Source organism: Bufo bufo, chromosome 11 (genome assembly GCF_905171765.1).
Source record: "Bufo bufo chromosome 11, aBufBuf1.1, whole genome shotgun sequence".
Taxonomy (NCBI): Eukaryota; Metazoa; Chordata; class Amphibia; order Anura; family Bufonidae; genus Bufo; species Bufo bufo.
Genome location: NC_053399.1, coordinates 22,483,951 through 22,499,354, shown reverse-complemented (window position 1 = coordinate 22,499,354; position 15,404 = coordinate 22,483,951).

Sequence of the window (15,404 nt, the reverse complement as noted above, 5' to 3'; positions counted from 1 at the left end):
CCAATACCCCGAAAATATACATCATGCTTCACCTGCCCCTTTTTGAGTGTCCCCATAAAAGTTATAGCTATAGTGCCTCTAGTAGGAGCAGCCAGTTCCACTGTTGCGCTAGACATTTGTGCCAGCCTTAAATGGGGTTTACCTACAAAGAACACTTATCCAGTATCCACAGGATAGGGGATAAGTTCCTGATTGCTGAGGGTCTGATTGCTGGGCCCTCCAGCTATCACAACACCAGAAGTCTCTATGAGAATGGAACGGCAGTGTGCATGCGTCATCACTTTTCCATTCACTTCAATGGGTCTGCCAAGTACCGTTCTTACCTACTTGACTATTTCCTCAGTCTCATTGAAATGAATGGAGTGGTGGTCATGCATGAGCACTACCACCTCATTTACATGGGAACTTAGGGACCTCTGTTTTCCGGATGGGTGGTGGTCCCAGCAGTCAGACCCTCAGAGATCAGACACTTATCTCCTGTCCTGTGGATATGGGATACGTCTGCTTTGTGGGAGCACCCTTCTAAGTTTCAACCATTGTCCCTACAAGTGTCAGCCATAGTTCTTCTAGAAATGCCAGCCAGAGTGACCCCTTAATGGAGCACTAAACTTGAATGACAGGAGATAATCTTACCCACAGTGTGTGTCAGTCTGCCGTAGAGGACACGGAATGAAAGTGTTTTCCCGGGATTCCAAAGGGTTGGCCAGAGTTAAGGTACTGCACTCAGTGTCCATGCTTGGCTGTCTCTGGCATTCCCATAGAGTTTGCATGGAGAAGCAGCGCGCAGACCCCACAGCTACTGTATTCAAATGGGGGGCATTGGGACCCCTGTGCTCTTGTGTATAGGCGATAAGTTTTAGTCTTCCTTTCCTTTTTTGGTTGAGGGGTGCTACATAATTATTATGTCTTATTACAGACAGAGGGGGGAGGCTCCTGCTGCAGCTACCTGTCTTATAGCCAGCCAGTGAGAAGGAGGAGGTAGATGTAGCTGAGACCCTAGGACACATAGAGAAATATATATATATATACACTGCTCAAAAAAATAAAGGGAACACAAAAATAACACATCCTAGTAGGGATCGACCGATTATCGGTTTTACCGATATTATCGGCCGATATTGAGGATTTTGAACGTTATCGGTATCGGCATCTATTTTGCCGATATTCCGATAACATATTGGGAACACAGAACGCGCTGCTGACAGCGCGTTCTGTGTTCCCTCCGCAGCACAGGGGAGAAGGAAGCAGTGTCTCCCTCCCCCTGTGATGCTGCTGCCGCTGCCGCCAATGGCAGGAGAGGAGACAAGAGGAGGGGAGGGGCTGTGGCCGCTGCGCCACCAATGAAGATGAGTCTTTCATTAATTCATATACAGGAGGCGGGAGCTGGCTGCAGAATCACATAGCCGGCTCCCGACCTCTATGAACGGCAGCTGCGATCCGCGGTAGTTAACCCCTTAGGTGCCGCGGATCGCAGCTACCGCTCATAGAGGTCGGGAGCCGGGCTATGTGATTCTGCAGCCAGCTCCCGCCTCCTGTATGTGAAAGAGAGGTATCTTCATCGGTGGCGCAGTGCGCCCCCCCCCCCCTCAAGCCCCCTAGTATTAATCATTGGTGGCGCAGTGCGCCCCCCACCCCCATCCCAATAGTAAAAACATTGGTGGCGCAGGGCGCCCCCCCCCCCAGTATTAATCATTGGTGGCAGTGGCCACAGGATCCCCTCTCCCCTGCTCCTCCGATCGGAGCCCCAGCTGTGTAAGCCTGGGGCTCCGATCGGTTATTGAAGCCCTGGCTGCCATAGTCAGCTCCATGCTGCTGTGTGCACAAAGCACAGAGCAGCAGGGACAGTGTGAGATCCTATTCACCCTGATAGAGATCTATCAGGGTGAATAGGACAAGGGTTCTAGTCCCTAAGGGGTCTAAAAGTTAGTAAAAAAAAAAAACACAAAAATATTAAGTATAAATGAAAAAGATTTACAAAAAAAATAAAATAATAATACACGTTAACAATAAACATTAATTTTCAGCAGATTTGTGTAGGAAATTTTTTTTTTCCTCAAAAATAAAAATACCCAGAATATTGGTATAAATTATCGGCTATCGGCCTGAAAGTTGACAAATTATCGGTATCGGTATCGGCCCTAAAAAATCAATATCGGTCGATCCCTACATCCTAGATCTGAGTTAATTAAATATTCTTCTGAAATACTTTGTTCTTTACATAGTTGAATGTGCTGACAACAAAATCACACAAAAATTAAAAAATGGAAATCAAATTTTTCAACCCATGGAGGTCTGGATTTGGAGTCACACTCAAAATTAAAGTGGAAAAACACACTACAGGCTGATCCAACTTTGATGTAATGTCCTTAAAACAAGTCAAAATGAGGCTCGGTTGTGTGTGTGGCCTCCACGTGCCTGTATGACCTCCCTACAACACCTGTGCATGCTCCTGATGAGGTGGCGGACGGTCTCCTGAGGGATCTCCTCCCAGACCTGGACTAAAGCATCTGCCAACTCCTGGACAGTCTGTGGTGCAACGTGACGTTGGTGGATAGAGCGAGACATGATGTCCCAGATGTGCTCAATTGGATTCAGGTCTGGGGAACGGGCGGGCCAGTCCATAGCATCAATGCCTTCGTCTTGCAGGAACTGCTGACACACTCCAGCCACATGAGGTCTAGCATTGTCTTGCATTAGGAGGAACCCAGGGCCAACCGCACCAGCATACGGTCTCACAAGGGGTCTGAGGATCTCATCTCAGTACCTAATGGCAGTCAGGCTACCTCTGGCGAGCACATGGAGGGCTGTGCGGCCCTCCAAAGAAATGCCACCCCACACCATTACTGACCCAATGCCAAACCGGTCATGCTGGAGGATGTTGCAGGCAGCAGAACGTTCTCTACGGCGTCTCCAGACTCTGTCACATCTGTCACATGTGCTCAGTCTGCTTTTATCTGTGAAGAGCACAGGGCGCCAGTGGCGAATTTGCCAATCTTGTTCTCTGGCAAATGCCAAACGTCATGCACGGTGTTGGGCTGTAAGCACAACCCCCACCAGTGGACGTCGGGCCCTCATATCACCCTCATGGAGTCTGTTTCTGACCGTTTGAGCAGACACATGCACATTTGTGGCCTGCTGGAGGTCATTTTGCAGGGCTCTGGCAGTGCTCCTCCTGTTCCTCCTTGCACAAAGGTAGAGGTAGTGGTCTTGCTGCTGGGTTGTTGCCCTCCTACGGCCTCCTCCACGTCTCCTGATGTACTGGCCTGTCTCCTGGTAGCGCCTCCATGCTCTGGACACTACGCTGACAGACACAGCAAACCTTCTTGCCACAGCTCGCATTGATGTGCCATCCTGGATAAGCTGCACTACCTGAGCCACTTGTGTGGGTTGTAGACTCCGTCTCATGCTACCACTAGAGTGAAAGCACCGTCAGCATTCAAAAGTGACCAAAACATCAGCCAGGAAGCATAGGAACTGAGAAGTGGTCTGTGGTCACCACCTGCAGAACCACTCCTTTATTGGGGGTGTCTTGCTAATTGCCTATAATTTCCACCTGTTGTCTATCCCATTTGCACAACAGCATGTGACATTGATTGTCACTCAGTGTTGCTTCCTAAGTGGACAGTTTGATTTCACAGAAGTGTGATTGACTTGGAGTTACATTGTGTTGTTTAAGTGTTCCCTTTATTTTTTTGAGCAGTGTATATTTATATATATATGTACAGGTGAAACTCGAAAAATTAGAATATCGTGCAAAGTTCATTTATTTCAGTAATGCAACTTAAAAGGTGAAACTAACATATGAGACTCATTACAGGCAAAGCGAGATATCTCAAGCCTTTATTTGGTATAATTTGGATGATTATGGCTTACAGCTTATGGAACCCCAAAGTCACAATTTTGAGGTCCCCTCTGCTCAGGGGGTATGGATTAATTAGCTGACTAGAGTGTGACACTTTGAGCCTAGAATATTGAACCTTTTCACAAAATTCTAATTTTAAGCTGCATTAATGCAATTACTTGTAATTTGCATTACTGAAATAAATGGACTTTTGCACAATATTCAACTTTTTCGTGCTTCATCTGTATATATATATATATATATGTATATCAAAAAAGAAAAAATAATGGCGGCACTGGAAACAGGTAGTGTGGGTGCTACGTCCAGGGATATAGCTGCTTACCCCAAATAGACAAAGTAGAAACACGGACAGCACTCCAAGTAGAAAAGTGGTATTTAATCACCCATGCAGATGGCAACGTTTCAGCTCAAACAAGAGCCTTTTTCAAGCGTTGAAAAAGGCTCTTGTTTGAGCTGAAACGTTGCCATCTGCATGGGTGATTAAATACCACTTTTCTACTTGGAGTGCTGTCCGTGTTTCTACTTTATATATATATGTATATATATATATATATTGAATAGAATTTTCTATGTTTACTGCTCCTTTATGTGGCCAAAGAACAGCATTTTACTCACTTTTTCCACACTTCTTCAGATGCAGGGGTGGACTGGGAACTTAAAGTGGCCCTGGAAAAAAATAAATAATAAAATGGCCCTAAGTTGTAGACAAGTCCAAATTGACAGAAGGCGGGGCAACCCAAGTAGGCAGGGACAACAAAAGTAGGCGGGTCTAGAAACACCGCAGTGCAGCACAAAATACTGCCCTATCACCATACTGAGGGCGGTGATACAGTTGAATTCGGGAGGGATCTTGCAGCTGTTGGCCAGGTGCCCAAGTACCTAATGCTCCAAGCATTAAAGGGGGTTATCCAAAACCTATAATGCCCCTGCAAAACGTCATTGCGGGTGACACTAGGGAGGCTCTTCCCCATCACGGCCTGCTATTGGCTGCCCCCCACAAACTCCCCTCCCATCACCAGATGTTTTGATCCACGCGACGGGGAGATACAGCAGCGGCCATGCGACATCAGGAGCAACGCGGGTGCCGGGGAGCGGGGTAAGTATAACCTGTATGAGGTAATTTGGGGGGCATTATAGGTGTTGTATAACCCTTTTAATTAAAATTGTGAGCATCAGAACGTTATGTACCTGGCCAGTGGTCAGTTATGTACCTGTAGGGTGTATGGCCAGTCTGTTCCTGTTCAGATAACAGATCTTATTGATCTGATTTTAGAAGTACAGACTTTTTAAAAATTATACTGTACCTCCCAAATACCTAAATTAGTAGGATATCCATTTTTATTTTGCACTAGTTTTGCCATTACTAAACATATGCTTCAAATATTCTAAACTTTTGTTCTGCCTCAGTTTGGATGGGGGATGGGGTGCTAAATTTAGTCATTGCATTCTTAATTATGACGATTTTCTGCTCTGGTTCTCATTAAGCGAATTGTGGTTATTTCTTTATGTATTTGTCTTTTTGTATTGTTCTTTTTTAACAATGTTTTATTTCCAAAATAATCTACTTCAGCCCTCTTGGATAATTTTCTATTGTTATTCTCTTTGTTGGTAACATTCTCACATAATCATCAATACTGATTTTTAAGGCTACTTTCACACTCGCGTTTGGTGCGGATCCGTCATGGATCTGCACAGACGGATCCGTTCAGATAATACAACCGTCTGCATCCGTTCAGAACGGATCCGTTTGTATTACCTGTAACATAGCCAAGACGGATCCGTCTTGAACACCATTGAAAGTCAATGGGGGACGGATCCGTTTTCTGTTGTGCCAGATCGTGTCATAGAAAACGGATCCGTCCCCATTGACTTACATTGTGTGTCAGAACGGATCCGTTTGGCTCAGTTTCGTCAGACGGACACTAAAACGCTGCAAGCAGTGTTTTGGTGTCCGCTTCCAAAGCGGAATGGAGGCAGAACGGAGGTGAACTGATGCTTTCTGAGCGGATCCTTTTCCATTCAGAATGCATTAGGGCAAAACTGATCCGTTTTGGACCGCTTGTGAGAGCCCTGAACAGATCTCAGAAACGGAAAGCCAAAACACCAGTGTGAAAGTAGCCTTACTCGTGTTTTCTGCTCTTGATCGGATGCCCATACAGGGGGCTTCTCAGCCGCATGAACCGCAGGCACATTGTGGGCACAGGGCTCTGTGCAGCAGTTCAAGTTCTACCAAACTCACCATAATGGAACAGAAAAGGGCCTTCTCCAAACTGTTCCCAAAAATCTGGAGGCATACAATTGTCCACAATGTCTAGGTACACAATGCTGAAGCATTAAAGGGGTTGTTAATTTTCTGGGGGATCCCTCTCCTCATGTTCACACCTGTGGAGTGAAGCATACTTACCTGCTCCCCACAACTGGGTCCCAACTCCTTTGCTCCCCTGCTGCTGCAGCACTTGGTCCCTCATTGTCAACATCACATTTTCCCTCCTCCACCAAACTTTTCAGCTGGCACTATACAGTTGAGCATGTAACGTTCTCCTGATTTTGATAGAGAAAACTTGTACAGATCTAACTTCAAGCTTCGTTAACACATTTTTATGCATTTTTTTTCTTACAATAGATCCAAAACGTGTATCATAAAGTCTTGCAAAAATGAAAAATAAAACAACAAACAAACTGTTTTTCTTTCTTTTCTCCAGTAGGTGTCACTATACAGAGCTGCTATAAAGGAATATGGGTGACCTCATCCCAGGAAATTGTGGATCCTGTAGAATGTGCTCAGATTGAGAGAGGAGGATCCAAACCTTCCATTTCACAACATGCAGTAGTAACTAGCTGCATCAGTCTGGCTAAGGAATGCTTATCGTCTTGTAGAAAACTTTCCTGGCTTAGTAATACTGCACAAACCGTGGCTATGAATGACTGGATCTGGAGAAATGAATGCAAACTGCTGGATCCTCCTGGTATATGCCAGGCTGGTACATCAAGGTGGTACCGTACATTTTTGACCTTATGTTCCTGTATGGTGCTCATTCCGCTAGGCAAATGAGTTGTATGTACCCCATGTGGTGTTCTGTACAGGTACTGTATGTGTGCTGAAGCGGTGGTTCTCAACCTGCGGTAAGCGTTGTCCGAGGGGTACACGCCAATGGGGTACAAAAGGTTTGCGGGAGTGCCCTAGCAGCTGGCAATGTTCCATTCCTGGTCACTAGGCCTTCTTGATATTCTAATGTAGGCATGCTCAACCAGCGGCCCTCCAGCTGTTTGAAAACTACAACTCCCAGCATGCCCGAACAGCCATCAGCCTACAGCAGGGCATTGTGGGAGTTGTAGTTTTACAACAGCTGGAGGGCCGCAGGTTGAACATGCCTGGTCTAATGTATTGCCGCCCTGAGGACGGTGATACAGTTGGATGCTGTGGCAGAGCACAGGAGCTGAGATCTCCCTTCCCAGCCGTTCACTTTCATAGGCTTCAGACTACTAGGCCTGAAGCCTATGAGTTGTCCGTCCAGGAAGTGCGATGACATCATTATCATCATGATCGTCTGAGCTGGGCTGCAAGCAGATCAGGATTCAGGCTGGAAGAGGCCTGTGTCCTGCTCCACATCATAGACAGCGGAATGGAGGTATTTGAGTTTGTTATATTCCTATTGCACCCAATATAATTGGGCCACTATAGAGGGGTCACTGGGGAGCTCTATGGGCACATTATTGGGGCTTTATTACTACTGGGGACACATATACTACTGTGAGTATTATAGGGGGGCTTTATAACAACAAGGGCACTGTGGTGGATTTTATTACTACTTGGGGCACTATAGTGGGCTTTATTACCACTGGGGGAACTTTAGGGGGCATTAGTAATACTGGGAGCTCTATAGGTGGGTATTATTACTTCTAGAGCCACTGTGTGGGGGTAATGTAAGTAATCTCCGTGTCTGTTGAGGTAAAGACACCATTATTTTATAAGAACTGATCCACATATCTCGGAGAGGTCCCCCACCTTCTGTAGGTCACAAATCAGGCTACTTGCACACGACCGTGCAGTTCTTTTGCGGTCCGCAGATCCGCAAAAAACGGAAGCCGTCCGTGTGCCTTCTGCAATTTGCGAAACGGAACGGGCAGCCCATTGTAGAAATCCAAAACGGACAAGAATAGGACAGGCTATAGGACAGGCCACGGAACGGTGCAACGGATGCGGACAGCACACGGAGTGTGCATGAGGCCTTAAGGTGTTCTCAGGGAGGTTGATTTCCTTCAAGGACCCTTTAGACCCGGGAAGTGATAAATAATAAAGTTAAATTAGCCATAGGCTACTAGTTTCCCGTTTCTGGTCATTTTAAAACATAACATTTATTGTTTTTGCTGATTAAAATATATCGGGAAGAAAAAGAAAAATCCTATTTTAAAATTTACAGGTGTAGTTGAACTTAAGGCAATGTGGGATATAGGTTACTTAACCTATATATTCTACCTTAAAGGGTTTCTATCACTTCGTATGACATAATTAGCTGTCAGACACTAGCGATCTGCTAGTGTCTGCTCTGGCCAACCATCCTACTATAATCACTTGTGGGGCAGCGGTTTTGCTAAAAAACTAACTTTTATAAATATGCTAATGAGCCTCTAGGTGCTATGTGGGCGTCATTAGCACCTAGAGGCTCCGTCTACCTTCATACACAGCCGCCGCCCAGCGCGTCCCTCCAGCCCGCCCATGTCCTCCTCCGTGTGACGCAGCGGCCGAATTCTCGCGCATGCGCCGTGCGCGGCTGTATTCGGCGCATTTGAGATGTCTGAGCTCGGAGCGGTCAGACATTCAATGCGCATGCGCCGAATACATCCGCGCATGCGCATTGAATGTCTGACCGCTCCGAGCTCAGACATCTCAAATGCGCCGAATACAGCCGCGCACGGCGCATGCGCGAGAATTCGGCCGCTGCGTCACACGGAGGAGGACATGGGCGGGCTGGAGGGACGCGCTGGGCGGCGGCTGTGTATGAAGGTAGACGGAGCCTCTAGGTGCTAATGACGCCCACATAGCACCTAGAGGCTCATTAGCATATTTATAAAAGTTAGTTTTTTAGCAAAACCGCTGCCCCACAAGTGATTATAGTAGGATGGTTGGCCAGAGCAGACACTAGCAGATCGCTAGTGTCTGACAGCTAATTATGTCATACGAAGTGATAGAAACCCTTTAATCACATGCGTCTATACTTCCAATAGGTGCTGTTATGACACCCTTATTGTTTCTACTTGCCAGCTCTTTAAGGTATTGGCTGGGTTATTATATTAATGTCTATATAGATCGCAATAATATAGGTCATATGCGGTCGCTTTTACATTCTAGGCCATCTTTTACACATATTGTATTCAGTTTTGTTGCGACTCCCTGCCTTTATGTCTGCAGTCAAACCACGCTCGGACACATAGTTTCAACTGCCCCTAACTAAAACTTAGATTGCAGCTCCCCCAACATGTTTCGCCACAGATGTGGCGTCTTCAGGGGAAATGGAGCTACTGTCAACACGAGCGCTAGACAAATAGGAGTTTTTAACCTCTATGGGTGGGTGTTTCTTTATTCAACATCCAATCAATATCAGCCGCTCGTGTGACAGAGAGACAATCCAACCACTCACCACATCCGTAGTTGATTCGTCATACTTTCGCGTCGGGAAACTGTCATGCCCGGCTCAGATGGTGTGCGGAGGTCTGTCAGATTGGCAGCACGTGTCTAACCTTTTGTTTGTTTTGGAATCATGCTGGATCCGCCTTCTTCAGGTGCTCTGGGTGGGGTCATTGGCTTAAATTGCCTTCAATCCCAGAGGGCCGTGCGGGTTATAGCTTTCAGTCTGGCCTTGGATTCAAGGAAGGAAGGATTGTCTGTTCCAGCTCAGATAAGTTTGATTTCTGTTTGTGTTGTTTGCGGTCTAGGCTATTTGTGTGTCTTCTGCCCCTTATCCCCTTTCACCATCTCAGGGATTCTAGGGTGTTTGCAGTCCAGGCACGAGGACACTTCATTCCTACCATTAAGGTCTGAATGTGGGCTTCGCAGCATAGGGAGAGAAGTCAGGGATGTGCTAGGAGGTGACCTGTCCCCAGCATCTGGCCTAGACACTTGTGTATTTGGTTGTCTGTGTATCTGATTTCCTGTCCGCCGTGACAGAAACATCCCGGTGCGCATGCGTCTGGACTTAGTCCTATTTCGGCTTCATTTGTCATACTTTCGCGTCGGGAAGTATTCCGGTGCGCATGCATCTGGACTTAGTTCTATTTCAGCTTAGTTCATCATACTTTCGCGTCGGGAGATATCCCGGTGCGCATGCGTCTGGACTTAGTCCCAATTTCAACCTATGAGGGTCTGCTACGACTTAGATTTTTTCGATAAATGCAACTTCATACTGCATTATAACCGACAAACAGATACATATTTCTTCTAAGATTTCGCGCATGCGCGAGATCTTTACTTCTTTATTCATTATACCACACATGCGCTTCGACTTAGATTTTTTCTATGGTCGTGCTTCATACTACGGTATATCCGAAAGTCTATGTTTTTTCTTCTAAGGCATCGCGCATGCGCGAGATCTTATTCTCATTGAACATATTTATGCTCATATGGTGGTGCCGCGCTTGCGCTTGAACCTAGATTTTTCCTTTAGTCATAGCTTCCTACTACGGTCATATCGAAGACTAGATGCTTATTTCCTCCAAGTATTCGCACATGCGCAAAATCTTTTCCTGCCGATAATCCAATGTATTCTCTACCAAGTCCATACGCCGTCATCTTATTTTACATGGATTTTATGTGGTGGTGGTTCTGGATTCTCCTCTTCTTCCTACTGCAAGAATATTTTTACATTGTTTCAACATTATAATATTGTATTCTAGGGTTCCTCCGGTTAAAGTATATAATTATATAAATGCTGTGAAGGAAAATCCTTCATTCAGTCCCTGTGGGCTCATAGTGCCCAGTCTGTATATCCAGCGAGCCTCGCTTTTTAAGAGTTTTTTGTCCAGCTTGCCTCCTCTTGGTCCCAGGGATATTTTCTCAATACCCTAAAAACGTAGGACAGAGCTCTTATTACCATGAAAATATTTTATGTGCCTAGCTATAGGTGTATCTTTCTCGGTCTCAATAGTGCTCAGATGACCTGAGATGCGGCGTCGCAGCTCTTGTATAGTTTTGCCCACATATAGTTTGGGGCATGGACAGGAGGCCACATAAATCACTCCCTGTGTTTTACAAGTAATAAGCTGTCTTATTTCGTATTATTTTTTATCCACAGGATTAGTAAACTTCTTGATACGTGGGATATATTTGCAAAAGGAAACAATCTCCACAAGATGATGAGCCTCGATATCTCTCCTTTGATATTCCAGGGTTGACACCCTTCTCCAGAAGATGGCTATGGACCAACTGATCTTTTAAATTTGGGCCTCTTCTATATGTCACAAATGGATTTGGAGTAAGTATCATACCCAGTCTCTATCAGATTTTATTATGTGCCAGTATTTTCTAAGGATGCCATAGATCTCTCTATTATATCCATCATATGTCCCTATACATCTAATCACTTCACTCTTTTTGGGTGGCGTAACTTTGAGTAAATCCTCTCTATCCACCCTATTAGCTCTATTGTATGCTCTTTTCAGGGATCTATTAGGATATCCTCTCTTCTTGAACCTTTGGAGAAGTTGTTCACTCTCTCTACTAAAAGAGGTGTCATCCGAGCAATTCCGGCGTGCCCTCAGATATTGGCCTACAGGAATTCCCCTTTTCAGGGGGGAGGGATGCCAGCTGTCCCAATGTAGGTAACTATTTGTTGAGGTAGGTTTTTCAATACACCTCTGTTGTCAGCTGACCACCTTCTGTTTTCTTTATTTTCAGGTCCAGGAACACAATCTCCTTGTCCTGAATTTCGTAAGTGTATTTCATACCGATATCATTATTGTTCAATAGAGTGAATTCATGAAACAAGGAGTGACCCCCATCCCAGAGGATGAGAATGTCGTCGATATATCTGCCCCAGAATATTATGTGGCAGATATACGGCGACATTTTCTCCGTGAATACGTGGCTATTCTCCCACCACCCTAGGAATAGGTTAGCGTACGTTGGGGCACATGACGTCCCCATCGCAGTACCATTGATTTGTTTGTAAAATTGTCCCTGAAAAACAAAATAATTGTGTTCTAAAACAAACATAAGTGATGACAAGACAAACTTATTGTGCTTCTTAAAATTTTGGCTTCTAGTGTTTAAATAATATTCTGCCGCGTGTATCCCTAATGTGTGCTGGATGTTACTGTAGAGTGATTCTACATCCAGACTTGCTAAGATGGTGTGAGGTGTCAAAGTGATATCGTTTATTTTCAGAAGAAGGTCTTTAGTGTCCCTGATATATGAGGGAAGAGTGGTCACAAACGGTCTTAATATCTGATCGACATATTCGCTGATAGCCTGTGTTAAATTGTCGTTACCCGAGACTATAGGTCTCCCTGGAATTGGTCTCCTGTCCTTGTGTACCTTTGGTAAGGCATAGAAGGTAGAGATCGTGGGATTTTTGTTATATAGATATTGGTATTCATCTTTCGTTATTATATTTTCTTGAAGTGCCTGATATAGCAGATCTTTGAGTTCTGTCGGGTATTCCTTTGTAGGGTCATTAGGTAAGGACCTGTATGTTTTCTTGTCTCTCAATAGTCTCAGCACCATCTCAACATAGTCCTTTTTGTCTTGAATGACTATGTTGCCCCCTTTATCACTAGGTTTTATTATGATGTTATCGTTATTTTTTAAGGACTCCAAGGCTTCCTGTTCTTGGATGCTCAGGTTGGATTCTATATGATCTTTCCTCATTTTTAATGATTTAATATCGTGTGTGACCAAGTCAACAAAAGTCTCTATTTCCTGAAACTGTGTAAATTGTGGAGTGATTCTCGATTTTGGTTTAAGTGTGGAGAATGGGGGATCAGGAATGATCTGATAACCTTCACTCTCTTTCTGTAGTTCTTCCAGCATCTCTACACATCTTCTTTCATTCTCATACAATTTTCTTGCATCATGTTCTTCTTGTTTGTGTATTTTGTGCAGGACCAGTTTTCGTGCGAAGAGATTGATGTCCTTGATCCACAGGAATTTATCGCACTGTGGCACCGGTGAAAAGGTAAGGCCTTTACTTAAGAGAGTCTTCTGTGATGATGTTATTACATGTGTTGAGAAGTTTATAATTTGTTTGTCATCTTGATCTTGATCGCCATTACATGTTGTTACAGCTATTTGCTGTAGCCCCATCTTTCCCGGTCCCTCAGTTGGACCCCTGCTTGCCCTAAAAAAAGGGGGGCAATAGAGGTAATTTTTTCCCCTGAGCCCATATTTGCCTGGGTCGGGTGCGTTGAGATTGGGGGTTGTGTTGTGGAAGGTTGGAACATTGGCAGGCCTTGGCCTATATTCCCCCCTTGAGATGGACCAAACGAGAAGGGTTGTATAGATGATGACGCACAGGGTTGGGTGAGAGTCATTCCTGTAGTGATGTTCTGATCTGGTGTACTTTGTATTGCTGCTGTTCCTCTCGGGCATGTTTGAGGGGGTTCATGTCTCTCTAAAGAGGATTTATTTGGGGGGGTACTGTCTCTTCTTAGTTTTACGTTTTATCCCCTTAAAACGATTCCCCTGCCCAGTAGAGCTATAGCCTGACCCTTCTGTGCCTGAGGTCTCCGTTTCTGAATTGTCCCTATATCTCCTTTGTGGGTTTCTATTATTAACTCTATTCCTCCAGATGTACACTCTATCACTTTCAAAATCAGTACGATCTCTCATGTATTTTCCGTGTTTCCTTTCCTTTATTTCGTTTTGTAATGTATCTATATTTTTCTTTATTTTTTGTTCAAGGTCAAGGAACTCTGGATGTTGGCTAAATTCCTGTATTTCCCTAATCTCTTTTTCTAGTTGTTGGTCTACCTTCTTGAAAAACTCTTTTTCGTATTCTGCTAAGTACTTCAACAGTCTCAATGAACACTCTGTCAGTAGGCCTTCCCAGCCCTTTGTAAATTGAGGATATCTTCTAAGTGCGCATTTGGTCTTAGAGGAATACGCAATCCTCTATATACCATACCCTGTTGTATATATGGTTTGCGCACATGTTGACTATATGTTTTGTTCAAGTTCCTGAGAGCAATATTTATATCTGTCTGGCCCAGAGGTATATGGGCACTAGAGAACACTTGGCTTGCTTCTATAGTGAGGTTATCCAGGCTCAATTTTTGTTTAACCCCTTAGTGACCACCCATACGTGTTTTTACGGCGGTCACTAAAGGGCCTTAGGCTGGGCTGCCGCGTTTTTACGGCGGTCCAGTTTAAGCGCTGCACGGCTCCCCCGTGCAGCGGTGAGCGCGGACCTGGCTCTCACATGAGAGCCGGGTCCCTGCTCTAACAGCCCGGAACGGCAGGAGTGCCGATCCGGGCTGTTTAACCCTTTACATGCCGGGCGCAATGGCGCCCGCTGCATGTAAAGTGGTGACAGAGGGAGCGGACTCCCTCTGTCTCCCATCAGCACCCCGAAAATGCGATCGCGGGGTGCTGATGTGCTGGGAAGCTTACCTTGCTTCCAATCAGGGCCCCGAGCCTTTCTTCCGTTACTTCCAGCAGGCTGTGCCTCTCTGGCGCAGCCTGCTGGTCAATGTTCGAATAGCATTGCTATTGAAATGCAATGCATTATAGAGATAATGCATTACATTTTAAAAGCAATCAAAATACTGTATATTATAGTCCCCTTGTGGGACTATTAAGTAGTAAAAAAAATAGAAAAAAAATACACATTTATCAAATAAAAAAAATTCCATAAAATAAAAAAATATGGGTTTTTTTCCATTGAAAATACGCTTTTCAATGAAAAAAATTGCAAAAAGAAAATATCCCCCATATGTTTGGTATTGCCGCGTCCGTAACGACCGGGACTACATAAATATTACATAAATTATCCCCTATGGTGAACGCCGTAAAAAATAAAAAATAAAAAAAGACAGAATTTCGAATTTATTCTTAGTTTCCACCGAAAAAAAACGTAATAACAAGCGATCAAAAAGCGGCATTTACTCCAAAATCATACCAATGAAAAATACAAGTCGTCTTTCAAAAATCAAGCCCTCACACAATTCCATATAAAAAAATAAAAAAAAGTTATGGGTCTTGTGAAGTCGCAATGCAAAATTATTTTTTTGGTTAATAAAAGGTGTTTTATTGCAAAAAAAGTAGTAAAACGTAAACAAAATTATAAGTATTTAGTATCACTGTAATCGTACTGACCCAGAGAATAAAGATATTATGTTATTTGTACCGAAAAATGAACGCCAAAAAATGTATAATGTAAAAACGCAGTGGCAGTATTGCTATTTTTCCCTATCTCCCTCCCAGAAAGAGTTAATAAAAGTTAATCAGAAAGTTATGTGTACCCCAAAATGGCGCCATTAAAAACTACAACTTGTCCCGTAAAAAACAAGCCCTCATAAAGCTATATAGATGAAAAAATAAAAAAGTTAT